General features: G+C 35.9%; 1 protein-coding gene across 2 annotated transcripts in view; it reads right to left on the bottom strand.

Moving 5' to 3' along the window:
• Window positions 1-13,446, bottom strand: part of GLIS3 (GLIS family zinc finger 3) — a 619,421-nt gene that overhangs the window by 598,472 nt on the left and 7,503 nt on the right. For both annotated transcript variants that reach the window (XM_087858807.1, XM_087858808.1), the window contains exon 2: window positions 6,143-6,187. The gene's annotated coding sequence lies outside the window, so the exon portion shown is untranslated. The remainder of the gene's footprint in view (window positions 1-6,142; window positions 6,188-13,446) is intronic.

The raw sequence follows: 13,446 nt of genomic DNA, 5'->3' as shown, positions 1-13,446 counted from the left end.
TGACCATGCAGACCTTGTTGGCCCTATGTGCCCCACCCCATGTTCTCCTGTGGACCCCCACCCTCCAACCAACCCTTGGCCAGAGGCCATCCAAAGTGGTGTCACAAGTCTGGCAGTGTGCAAGCAGCCCCAATAGTGATTCCTGCCAAAGTGATTCCTGCCCCAGGGAGGGGAAGATAACCACACACACTACTCTGACTGTGGCTCCAGCAGCAGGTTGGGGGCATATATATGGTCTGACAGCAGGCCCCACCCACTAATGAAAGCTTCCTAAGGGACAAAATGAGGAGAGCACCCTGAAGTTTGGTGTGACTGAACATAAGTTCAGGGAGGCCCCATACTGGCCCACTAACAACACAGGGACCAAACCCTGCCCCCAATAGGCAAAGAGAACCATTGAAGATGACTTGACTGAAGGCAAAAGCAGCTCAACCACAACAGTACGGCATACACAACACACATACACAACATTTCTGAAGGGCCAGGTTCTGGTGAGCAGGAGATGCTGTCCTGCAGGGCACTGCAGGACCTCTTCTTCCTAAGGCCACAACTTTCTTTTCTTTTTAAAAATGTTTTTAAAAAATTCTTCTCACCCCACCGCCAGGGGCCATAACTTTCAAGAGCAGAAGACATAACTAACTTTCCTAACACATAGAAATAGACACAGAGAGTTACACAAAATGAGGAGAGATAGGAATATATCCCAAAAGAAAGAACAGGAAAAATCACAGCAAGAGACCTAAACAAAACAGAGATAATATGCCTGATAGAGAATTTAAAGAAATAGTCATAAAGAAATAGTCACCGAACTTGAGAAAAGAGTGGAGGACCTCAGTGAGACCGTCAACAAAGAGAGAAAACATAAAACAGAACCAATCAGAGATGAAAAACTCAATAGAAATTAAAAATACACTAGAGGGAATAAATAGTAGACTAGAGGAGCTGCATACTAGGATTGGCCTGCCACAGATCAGAGATAGCTAGATAGCTAGATAAGATCCTGGTCCTTCGCCACTGATCTAGAACCTGCTTGGAAATCATCACTTCAAGTGATGGGACAACTAATAGAGGACCTGAAAAGCACAGGAACGTTACATGTAGAATTGAAATGTTCTCTTGGGAAAATCCATGTCCACACTAACAGCGTTCCTAACATTTTCTGTCCCACTGGATATTTACAAAGGCAGGTGGAAGTAATAACATTCCTTAATTACCCATTGTGTGTGGAGCACTATCTGTACAGTTCTCAGGTTACCAAATATGTGTCACCAAACACAGAAGACATCTTCCCTTAGGAGCAATTTTACTCATGGTGGGGGAAATCTTATTTAGCCTTTAAAAGTTGACTTAATCTAAGAAGTAGCTGAACTGTACAATATTCCATACTAATCTGACTTCTGGGCCTCTAAAACAGAAACTAAGGTGACAGAGTAAGGAGAGGAATGAGAGAAAAATGTTAAAAGATGCCAAACTTTTCTTTGGGACGCTCCGGTCTTCCTTTCCTTCCCTTCTCCCTCTGCATGCCTTCCCAGCCAACCCTCTTTCCTTTTATGTTCCCCTAGTCTCCTAAAACAAACTACTCATCAAAACCATTTCATTCCCTCCCTTTCATTATAGGTAGCCTCAGGTATTAAGGAAATAAACTGATTGGGTTAATTTATACTCAGGTGTGGATGACTAATGACCTCTTAATCCTCCTGGAGGAATCTGTCTTATTAGCCTATTTTAACTCAAGAAATATACTTATTTTCCTTATTTTTAACTCAAATAAACTTCAGAGGGGAAGTGCAAGAAAAGCTTGGAAAAATAGGCAAAGCTATACTTGGTCAAGGAGATAAGATGACTTCTGTCTGAGTCACCTTCTCCCAAAAACTTCCTGATTTTCATCTTTTTTTTTTTATTCTTTTACATAAAAATTTTCAAGCTTTTTTCATACTGACCCTCAACACTAAGAACAGGGGTAGTCGTTGGTAAAAAGGAATCATATGTACATGATATATAAGTCAGGGACAGTTTGCATGAACAAGACCTGAGGGAGGAAATATACAAATATTTGGAAGAGTAAATATTTGAAACACCATAGATATTGAAAGCTGAAAGATACCTTGCAGATGATCTAACCCAGTGTATTCCTAAGTGTGGGATATGAAATGCCTTTAAGTGGTAGGCTTGCAAATCATTAAAATGAAATGGAATTACATAGTGAAAAAAATCACTCGTTTTTCAATTATTTTTCAGTTTTTTTGTTATAACAGGGGTATAACAACTCAGCTCAGGTAGGCCTTAACAGCCCTCTCACTGTTGCTTATTTTAATAAGGAGAGGAGGCCTAGGGCTCAGAGTCTTCAATAGGCAATGGTCTCTTTGTAGCATTCACAAAAATTATTTTGTTTTCACTATTTTTTATTTTTATCAGCATCTTAGAAAAGTGGTATTGATTTTCAATTTGAAATAACGATATTAAGTTTCTTTTAAAATATATTCATTTAGAAAAAAGAAAATGAGTTCAAAGAAAATCTTGGGTAACTAGTATAAGTGGTACATAAATGTGGAAAAGAATTATGAAGGTGGTATTTAGAACACTGAAGCTAGGAAAACACTAGTCTAACCTAACGAACTTCGTACTTGAATTTAAAACTGATGAGAGAGATATGCATACAAGTGGGGAGAGAAAACCCTACCAGAAATGGTGTCAAGGTAAAACACAAACCTGTCACTTGTAAGTCGTTAATTCCTCTGAACACACCCATTTGCACAAATTGTAAAGGGATGTGGCCACAAGGTTAGAGCTTACAAGCTTCAGTGACACATGACTTAGGAACCTCTGTTTATATCTGCACACTCAACCTACAGCATTACCAGAATCAGGACATTTTTCTATCCCTTCCTTCTATGAGACAATCCTTGGGAATTTCCCACCATTATAGATCTTTCACTACATCTTTTTGTTTGTGACCAGAAAGAGGATAATCCTATAAAAATAATACATGTAATTTACATATAGCATTGTACACATTTTTAGTCTAAATAATGATAATAAACAACAATTCAGCATGATCTGGATTAATTCAGATGTCGTCAATAACTATGGGCATGCAGTACACATTTCCTCTGAGTATGTGAGAATTTTAACCATTAAGGTGAAATAACTTTGGTTGAGCTCAATAGATGTTTATTAAACACCAAAATATATTCCAGGAACTGTGCTATGTGTTGAGGAATCATGATCAAAAAGAGATTCAGTCCCTGCCTTCAAGGCATCCACAGTTGTACAAATTAAATACGAGCCACATTATATTTATGAAATTTGTCATAGTTCATATAAAGTTTTACTAAGAATTACTTTACTTAATACTTACAAAAACATTTTTGATGTAAGATATTATTGCTTCTCCATTTTATAGATAAGAAAATTTATGCTTAGTCAAGTTGACTTGCCCAAGGTTATTATTAGCAATATTAATAAGGAACAGAGAAAAGTCTTCAACCCAGGAATCCTGTCTCCAAATCAGTGCTTTTCCTGCAATATCAGCACCTAAAATTATTCCTCTCAGATTTCTGCTTCTGGCTGTAATGAAGTAACATGTGCTCCTGCTGAGAACAACTTGAAAAGCCAGAAAAAATACAAAAATGAAATCTATTTGAAGGCATTCAGTCTGTTTGATATCATTAGAAAATTGCATTAGCAGTCAGGATTTTAGAGTACAAGATGACAGAGGTGAGGCAATCTCAAAAAATGAGGCCTACCCAACAGAAAAACTATGCAGAAAATCAACAAACCCAAAAGCTTTTTCTGGGGGAGTGGGGGATGTTAAAATTCACAAGCTCCAACCCAGACTGATACAGAAAAATATGAAGAAAAGACAAATGAAAGAGAAGACATCACTACAGGTCCAAAAGACATTAAGGATATAAGGGTATATTACGAACAACTTTATGCCAATTAATTAGAACTCAGATGAGATGGACACATTGACTGAAAGACACAATTATAAAATTGACACAAGAAGAAATAGAAACTGAACAACCCAGTGTCAATCAAAGAAACTTAATTCACAGTTAACAACTTCCAAAAGGAAACTCCAGGCCCACAACACTTCCCTGGTGAATTCCATCTGACATCTAAGGAAGAAATACTACCAAACCTACACATACTTTTTCAGAAAATAGACAAGGGAGAAATACCAAATCATTTTATAAGGTCAGTATTATTCTGATTCAAAAACCAGAAAAAGACATTAAAACTAAACAGAATTATAGAACATTATCTCTCATAACACAGATGTGAAACTTAACAAAATATTAGCAAGTTTAATCCAATAATATATATCTAGCATATTGGATAATATATATCCAATAAGCATAATGCATCATGATCAATGGGGTTTATCCTGGGGATGCAGATTGGTATATCATTCAAGTCCCAATCAGTAGAGAGAAATTACACAGTAACTAAGATAGAGAAAGTTTGATATGAAAAACTACTGATTCCAAGGGTGCCTGGGTGGCTAAGTAGGTTATGGGTCCAACTCCTGGTTTTAACTTAGGTCATGATCTCAGGGTCATGAGATCAAGCCCTGTGTCATGCTCAGCATGGAGTCTGCTTGAGATTCTCTGACTCTCCCTCTTCCTCTGCCCCTTCCCCAGGTCATGCATGCTCTCTCTCACTAAAATAAATAAATAAATAAATAAATAAATAAATAAATAAATAAATAAATAAATAAATAAAATCTTTAAAAAAAAATAGAAGTACTGATTCCAACAGAGGAATAAAGACAATGCTACAGAATACAGTATCCCTGAGGAAAGTACCCAAGGATGAACAAACATAAAAGAAGGCCCTCATCCCAAAGCTGGGATGAACACCTAACTAGAAAAGATGTAATTATAGTCCACTGCATGGTGAAAAAGTTCTCTGGCTTGCCCAACTAATCACTTGTCCATAGTTACCAGACAAGAAGGAAATGCCCTTCCAAGGTTTGGGTTGGCCAAAGCTAGTGTGTGGCCATGAGGAAAAATCAGGCCCCAGGAGCCCAGTTAGGAGCAGAGCAGCACAAGGCATGGGGCATGAAATGTCTGCGCTGGGCCAGAGTAGGGACTGAGATAAGCATAAATGCATTCTTCAAAACTGTAAGTGAGACAAAGACATTTCCAGACAAAGAAAAAGATAACTGATTGCCATAAGACCAACATTACAAGAACTACTAAAGGGAATTCTTCAGGAAAAAGAAAAATGATCCCAAACAGAAATATAGAATTTAGGAAGGAATTAAGAACACCAGAAAAGGTAAATATATAAGTAAACCTAAATGAATGTTGACTATATGAAGAAAACACCAAAATTACTACTACTAATTCTGTCTTGTGGAGTTTTGTATCTGTGTAAAATTAAAATGCATGACAACATAAACATCAAAGGTAGAGTTCATATGTTCAAGGTCCTGTCATTATGTGGAATTACTAATTTGTATTAGACACTAATAATTCAAGAATGAATATAGTCATAATCTCCAGAAATAAAAAATGTATAACCAACAAGTTGACTGGAATGATGAAAACAATATTTAGGCCAAAAGTAATAAAAGATAAAAAAGGAGCATAAAACAGTTGCAACAAATATTAACTTGATAGAATTCAAAATACATTAGTAACTGAATTAAGTACAAATAAATACTCGGTGTAAGAACTAAGCTTTTCAGATAAAATAAAATCAAAGCCAACTATTTCCTACTTTCAAAAGACACACTTTAAATAATAAGGACATAGAAGTTTTAGGAAAATTATATATCATGAAGACACTAATTAAAACAAAGGTATCAGAAAAGGAGACTAGTATTAGAAGACTTTTACATATAAACCATTACTAAAGATTAAGAGTAATATTTCATAAAAGAAAAATGTTCTCTCCACCTTTCTGTAAGAGTCTGTAAGGCTGAACATATTCAAGGACTCTCTAGCCTGGCATCCTCTAAAAATTTCTCAATCCCTGCATCCTCCTTTTAACAATGCTAAACTTGTCAACTATCCAGAATTATTCCTAAATGTGTGCAGCCAGTTTTTCTGTGAGCTGCTTTAAAATCATGTCTTAAGTAAAGGTGACTTCCAACAGATTGAACAAGTCTGAATATAAATAAGAAACTCACCAATATCAGATGACAGGTGGACACACCACGGTTTCTCACTGGAGGCTGTGGAAAGTAAGTTGTAGACTCAGGTCACCGAGCAGCAGCTCCACCACCCCCTCTCCCAGCTTCCCAGGGATCAGCCCAAAGCCAAGCTGTACAGAGGATCATAGGAGCCCCTCCACAGTACTGATCTGCCCAGTGACCATGGATCGACCAGCTATCACAAACCCTGGGGAATACTTCAATATTCCATGTGGAACCGAACTAGCAATATGCAGTCTGGATTGGTCAGTTACATCAGTTATGGTGGAAGTGATTGGTACATAAAGTGTGCTTCCCTCCAAAAAAAAGTATAGAAAATTATATATCATGAAAACACTAATTAAAGTAAAGGTGGCATAACTATACTGGTATTAGGGAAAAAAGGCAACTTTCAGATAGTAAGCTTACTAAGGATTAAAAGTGATATTTCATAAAAATAAATGTCAATACATCACAAAATTATCTATTCTAAAGCTGTATGTATCTAATAATATAACTCTGATATATAGAGAGCAAATACTGACAGCATTAAAAAATAGACAAATCCAGTTACAATAGATTTTAACTTACATCTCTTCAACTACATAAAGAAAAAGGAAGAAAAAAAATCTGTAAATATTAGAAGATCTAGATAACCTGATTAAGAAACTCAATATAATTAACATACATAAAACAGAACCAGACTATGGCAGAATACTTGATTTTCAAGGCATACGGAACCTTTACAATTGACTATATGGGAGGCCATAAAATATGTATCAACACATTTCAAATATTAAAATCATTCAGAATGTTTTAAGAATACACTGGAATTGAGCTAGAAAATAACAGAACAGATTACCTAGTGAATTCTTCCAAACTTTTAAAGGGAAAAAAAAAAAGAACATATATTACATAAATTCTTCTAGAGAATGAGAGAAAAAGAATGCATAATTTTTAGCTAAGTCCTAAAGCCTACAAAACCTTTATACCTTAATCTGACAAGGGCTTTGTAAAAGAGTAAAGTATTATGCTAGTATATGGCTCATGAACCTAGAAGCAAATTTTATTTTTAAAATTAGTAGGGGTGCCTGGGTGGCTCAGTGGGTTAAACACAGATTCTTAGAGGTTTAGCCTCAGGTCATGATCTCAGGGTTGTGAAATGGAGCCCCTCATAGGCTCCACACTCATCGCAGAGTCTGCTTGAGATTCTTTCCCCTCCTCCTCCCTCCCCCTCTGTTTCTCTGCTCCCCACCACACTCTAAAATAAATAAATAAATAAAATCTTAAAAGTATAAAATAAAATTAGCAAATTTAATCCAGAAAGAAAACAAAAAGGATAACACATCATGACCAAGTTGGGCTTATTCCAGGAATGTAAGTGTTTAACATTCAATTATTATTACCATAATTCACCACATTGACAGAAAAAGAGGGAAAAACCATGTAATTATCTCTATAAATGCGAAAAAGCACAGTTGATATAATTCAACATCCATTTATTAAGAAAATTCTTAGCTAACTAGAAGGAACTCTCATAATCTGGTAAGGAATAGGGCACATCTTATTTAAGGTGAAATATTGAAAGCTTTCCTCATAAGACCGGGAAGAGGGCACGGATATCTATTATCACCACATCTATTCGATGTTCTAACCAGGACAAGAAAAGGAAGGGAACAGAAGGGATAAAAAGGAAAGGACTAAAATTGTCATTGTTTACAAATAACATATTTGAATATCTAAAAAATAAAAAATAAGAAATAATTCTTACTAGAATTGAAAAATGAATTTAGCAAGATTGCTGGAAAGAAAATTAATATAGTAAAAATCAATTGTGGGGGCGCCTGAGTGGCTCAGCTGGTTAAGCGTCTGCCTTCGGCTCAGGTCATGATCTCAGGGTTCTGGGATCAGGCCGTGCATCAGGCTCCTTGCTCTATGGGGGAGTCTTCTTCACCCCCTCCCTCTGGCCTTTTCCCCCAACTTGTGCTCTTACTCGCTCTCTCGCTGTCTCAAATAAATTTTAAAATCTTAAAAAAATCAATTGTGCTTTCTAGATATCATCAATAAACATTAAGAAAATAAAAATTTTTCAAGATACCATTTATAATCATAAAAACCTATATATTTTTGTGAAACATCTTGTGAAAGATGCACAAGACTTCTACACAGAAAATTATAACATTGTTTTTAAAAACTAAGGAAGACCTAAATAATGAGGACTATACCAGTTTCATGCATTAAAAGACTCAAAATCCATAAACTTGGTATACCATAAAGATGCCAACTCTCCCCAAAATTGATCTATAAACAAGACCCCAGAAAATTTTTTCATGTACATTCACAAACTCTCTAAACTTTGAAAATCCAAAGGATCGTGAATAGGCAAGATCATTCTCTTTATTTTTTTTCTGAAAGAGAAAAAGAGGATGTATATCAAGTATCCAAGCTAATTATCAAGCTACAGTAATTTAGACGCGGTGGGGATTGGTGGAAAGATAGACAAATAGACAAATAGAACAAAACAGAGAATCTGGAAACAGATCCACACATTCACACATACAAAAGGGACATTGCTGTGCACTGGAGAAAAGATGATGTTTCCAATCAATGCTGCCAGATTACCTGGATATCCATACAGAGAAAAATGAATCTTGACCTCTACCTCCCACCAATCAAAGTAATGAATTCCAGGAAGATTTTAGATCAACGAGAAAAGTAAAACAATAAAGCTTTAAGAATAGAACATACAATATACTCGTGCTCTTGCGGTGCACAAGTATTTCCTCAACAAAATTGGTATTCACCAAACAACAGAAAATTCTGTTAAACTGGAATATGTTAAAATTTTAAAATTCAGGAAATCAGAAGAAATCACTAAGGGAGTAAAAAATCAAGCCAAAGTAAGAAAAGATACTGGAAATACATCTATTCAGCAAAGGGCTCATATCAAGCAAAGAATACGATGCATAACCTGATAGAAGAGTGAGCAAAGACTTGAACAAACACTTCACAAAAAAGGAGATACTCATATTCCCATTAAATATATGAAAAGGTGTTCCTTCTCATTAGCCTTTGGAGAAATGGACAGTAAAGCCACAATTACATGCCCAACAGAATGGCCAGAATTAAAAAATTTTTAAATCTAACAATACTGTCATAGACCACCGTCCCAGGGAAACATAATCTGGCACTTTCAAATTTATATACAAAGAGGTTTACTGGGCAATGCTCTTGAAAACATCTATAAGGTGTGAGGGAAGTAGGACTGCGCAGAGGGGGAAATCCTGCAATACAGGCCTCAATTAGTCTTGCAAGAAACTTTCAAGTTGGGATGGCCCTTGGAAATTGTCTCTATCCCACCATCACCACTATTTCTACCTCCTCTACCACCAGCACCACCAGCACCATCACTACCGCCACGGAACATTACATGTAGATACACCCAGCGGAAGTCATATGACTTTGGATGCAGAATCACTTTTACCTGAGGGAAATTCACAGAAGCAGCTTCAACAGAGAGCCATCAGCCATCAACACTACCAGCAGTGAAATGAATAAGCACTTTGGTCCCAAAGGAGAGTCTAGGTGAAATATTCCCTATATCAAGTATTGATAAAGATGGGGAACAACTGAAGTCTCACACAGTGCTGTCGGGAGTATAGTTTGGTACAGTCTCTTTGGAAACTATCTGGAAACATCTAATAAAGCTGAACATATGCATACCCTATGACCCAGTACTTCCATAACAAGCTACATGCCCAACACATACATATTGTACCAAAAGACAGGCACAAAAATGCTCACAGCAGCATTATTTATAATAGTCAAAAACCGGACATAACCCAATGTCTATCAACAACATAATGGATACATAATTGTGACACAGTCATACAAAGAAAACTATTGCTGTACAAAACGGCATGGATGAATTTCACAAATGTCATGTGGATTGAAAGAAGCCCAACCCAATGAAGCTTGAGGTGTGATTTTATAATTATGAAGTTCAAAGACAGGGAAGATGAATATATGTTAATAGTAGGTAGGATAATAGGTGTGTACTTAAAGAGTCATTCTCGTGATATGCCCAGAACAGAGGAAATCAGACCCAGCATGAGTGGATGTCTCCAATTCCAGGTCCTGAAGGCTACCAGTAATTTGTATGTGGCATTCTCCCAGCCAAGATAAAATATTTACATTCCAACTTCCTTAGGCTTCCCTTTACATTTAACCAGAGGAAAGAAGGAATAATAGAAAAGAGGAAGGAAGAGAAGGAGGGACATGTATTAACACTGCACATTTTAGTCTTTCATATATGTTTCTTTGTTTCTTCCAATAAAACTGTAGGTATCACTAACTTCATTTTACACCTTAAAAATCTTTTTTAAGCTGTAAGAGAAACAAAAAAGAAATGTGAAATACAGACTTTGCCCGTATGAATTTACAATGGTATATAATCGTTAGTGGATTAGGAACTGGGAGGCTGACATACACATAAAACACCAAAACAATGATATCAGAAAGTATGTGATATTGTATCCAAGATGATCACTGGAGCATTAGCACCAACATTCAGAGAAGAAATGGAAACAAGACACAGTCAAAGGCGGCTTTCTAACAAAAGCTTAACAGATTTCGTTAGACAGAGGCGGGTGCAGACTGTTAGTTGTTAGCCAATATTCATTTTTCGTTTCTTATTTAGTTAATTAAAAAAGAAAAAACTGATTTTTTTTGTTGTATGGCAAATTGTAAGCAGAGTGCTAGATAGGGCCTCTGGGAGTATCCTAAAAAGTAACTGACTCAACAGAGCAGTGTAACCACTCCGCCCTTCCTCACTTCCTTCCTCCTGCTGTCTGGCATATGGACATGATACCTGGCACTCCATCAGCCACTTTGGACCATGAGGCTAAGGTAGCAGAGCAGAGGGGAAGGAGCATGGGATACCAACGACCATGGAGCTCCAACATAAGCACTAGGCTGCCTACATTTGAACTTCTCTTCCTGAGAGAAAAACAGACGATCTCTAGCTTAGACATATAGAACTATCTATTCAGGTATTAAAACGAAGTGTGGATTTAGTGGTATGATGGGTCGTACTGGCTCACAAGAGTTCTTTAATTTTCAGGAATATCTGTAAGTTGGCTGTTAAACACTTTCATTTTTCTTAAGATTTATTTATTCACTTATTTGAGAGAGAGAAAACGGGTGAGCATGAGGTGGGGGGTGCAGAGGGAGAGGAAGAGGGAGCAGCAGACTCCCTGCTGAGCAGGGAGCCCAACACGGGGCTCAACCCAGGACCCTGACTGAGATCATGACCTGAGTTGAAGGCAGACACTTAACCAACTGAGCCACCCAGGCACCCCTAAACACTTCCATTTTTAAAAATAAAATTAGGGGCCCCTGGGTAGCTCAGTCAGTTCAGCATCTGACTTTTGGTTTTGGCTCAGGTCATGATCACAGGGTCATGAGATCCAGCCCTGAGGGGGGCTCTGCGCTCATTGTAGAGTCTGCTTAAGATTCTCTCTTTCCCTCTCCCTTGGCCCCACCCCTGCCACTCGCACTCTCTCTCTAAAAAATAAATAAATAAAATAAAATTATATAGATGTAAATCTAAATAAATTATATCAAAAACTAAGGTAATAAATACTCAAAAACTCACTGTTTCCTAATTATTTTTATGGCCTTTTACTATAATCTATGCCCTTGAGGTTATTTACATCTGTTCTATCTGCATGGTAGAAGTACTTCATAATGTTGTTACTATACACCTCTTCCTAACTCTACATTCCATGACTTCATGTTGGCAGCTTGAAATTGCCCAGGATGGAAGGCTTTCACCATGGAATTCAGCGAATGTTAAAAATCCAGGCTTCTTTCTTTTTCTTTTTCTTTCTCTTTTCTTTTTTTTTCCTGGAGAGCTTGTTGATAAACACTTGTCAGCATACTTCTGAGTGAGGTCAATGGTATCCCTTGTGATCTTAATTGTAATAGCAAAATACTGGAAACAAACCAAATGTCTATCAATAGGAAGCTTGTTTAAAAAAAAAACTATGGGTCTATCCACACAATATAGTATTCTGTAGCAGTTCAAAGGAATGAGGAAGACTTCTTTATACCAATAGCTACACAAAGGAGTATTGAACAGAAAAAGGAAGGAGCAAGATCTCTGTATCAGAATACTGAGTGAGGATAAAGAAAAAAAGTGAGGCAAGAACAGGCCTTGGAAAATGTTACCTTTGTGTAATTAAGGCAGGAGAATAGAAATATAAATGTTTTGTTTTATTTTCTAAACAGAACCAACTGAAGGACAAACAGCACAAAAGATAGCTACGAAGTATTACATATGGTGAGAGGGAGAGGAGATGAAGAGTAAAATGAGAATTCTCTGATTGTGCTGTTTTAGTTTTGACTGAACTATGTAAATGCTTTACATGCTTTGAATCAAATTGATGGCATAACCACACAGGGAAAATAATTACCTCAAGTGACCACTGAACACAGTAATTTGACTATATATGCCTCGAGGGATATATTCTAGGGTCAAAAGAACCACAAAGAAATCTTAAGCTGCATTCAGTGGTCTTACTATTACAAGTAATGTTGATGTATATATATACACACACATATATGTATACATATATTTTTTTTTTCCTGAGAAAGAACAAGAGGAGGGGCAGAGGAGAGAGAGAGAGAGTCTCAAGCAGACTCCATGCCCAGTGCGGAGCCCAATGCCGGGCTCAATCTCACAACCCTGAGATCATGACCTGAGCTGAAGTCAAGAGTGAGACATTTAACCAGTTGAGCCATCCAGGTGCCCCTGTTGAGATATATATTTTTTTTCTATCTATATCTATATAGTACATATATTTAAAACTTAATGACATTATATATAATAAAATATATTAATATAATTATATATTATATTATTAAATTAATTTAATATTATTATTAAATATCAATACAATTATATATATTATTGATTATTGATATATTAATGTAATTGATATATTAATATATGATCGATATCGATTATATGATTGATATATTAATATAATTATATATTAATATAATATATAATTATATTATAATATATTATAATTATATTATAATATATTATAATTATATTATAATATATTATAATTATATTATTATAATTATAATATAATTATAATTATAAATCATAATTGTAATTATATTGATATATTAGTATATCATATATAATATATAATAAAATATAAATATATATTTAATATATAGATATAGCTATCTTTTTTTTACTATTACATGTACATTATAGAATTAGG

The sequence above is a fragment of the Ursus americanus genome, chromosome 34, assembly GCF_024610735.1.
Source record: "Ursus americanus isolate L20-20 chromosome 34, mUrsAme1.1.p, whole genome shotgun sequence".
Lineage (NCBI taxonomy): Eukaryota > Metazoa > Chordata > Mammalia > Carnivora > Ursidae > Ursus > Ursus americanus.
Note: the sequence above shows the minus strand (reverse complement) of the source record. Positions and strands in the feature narration are given on the sequence as shown.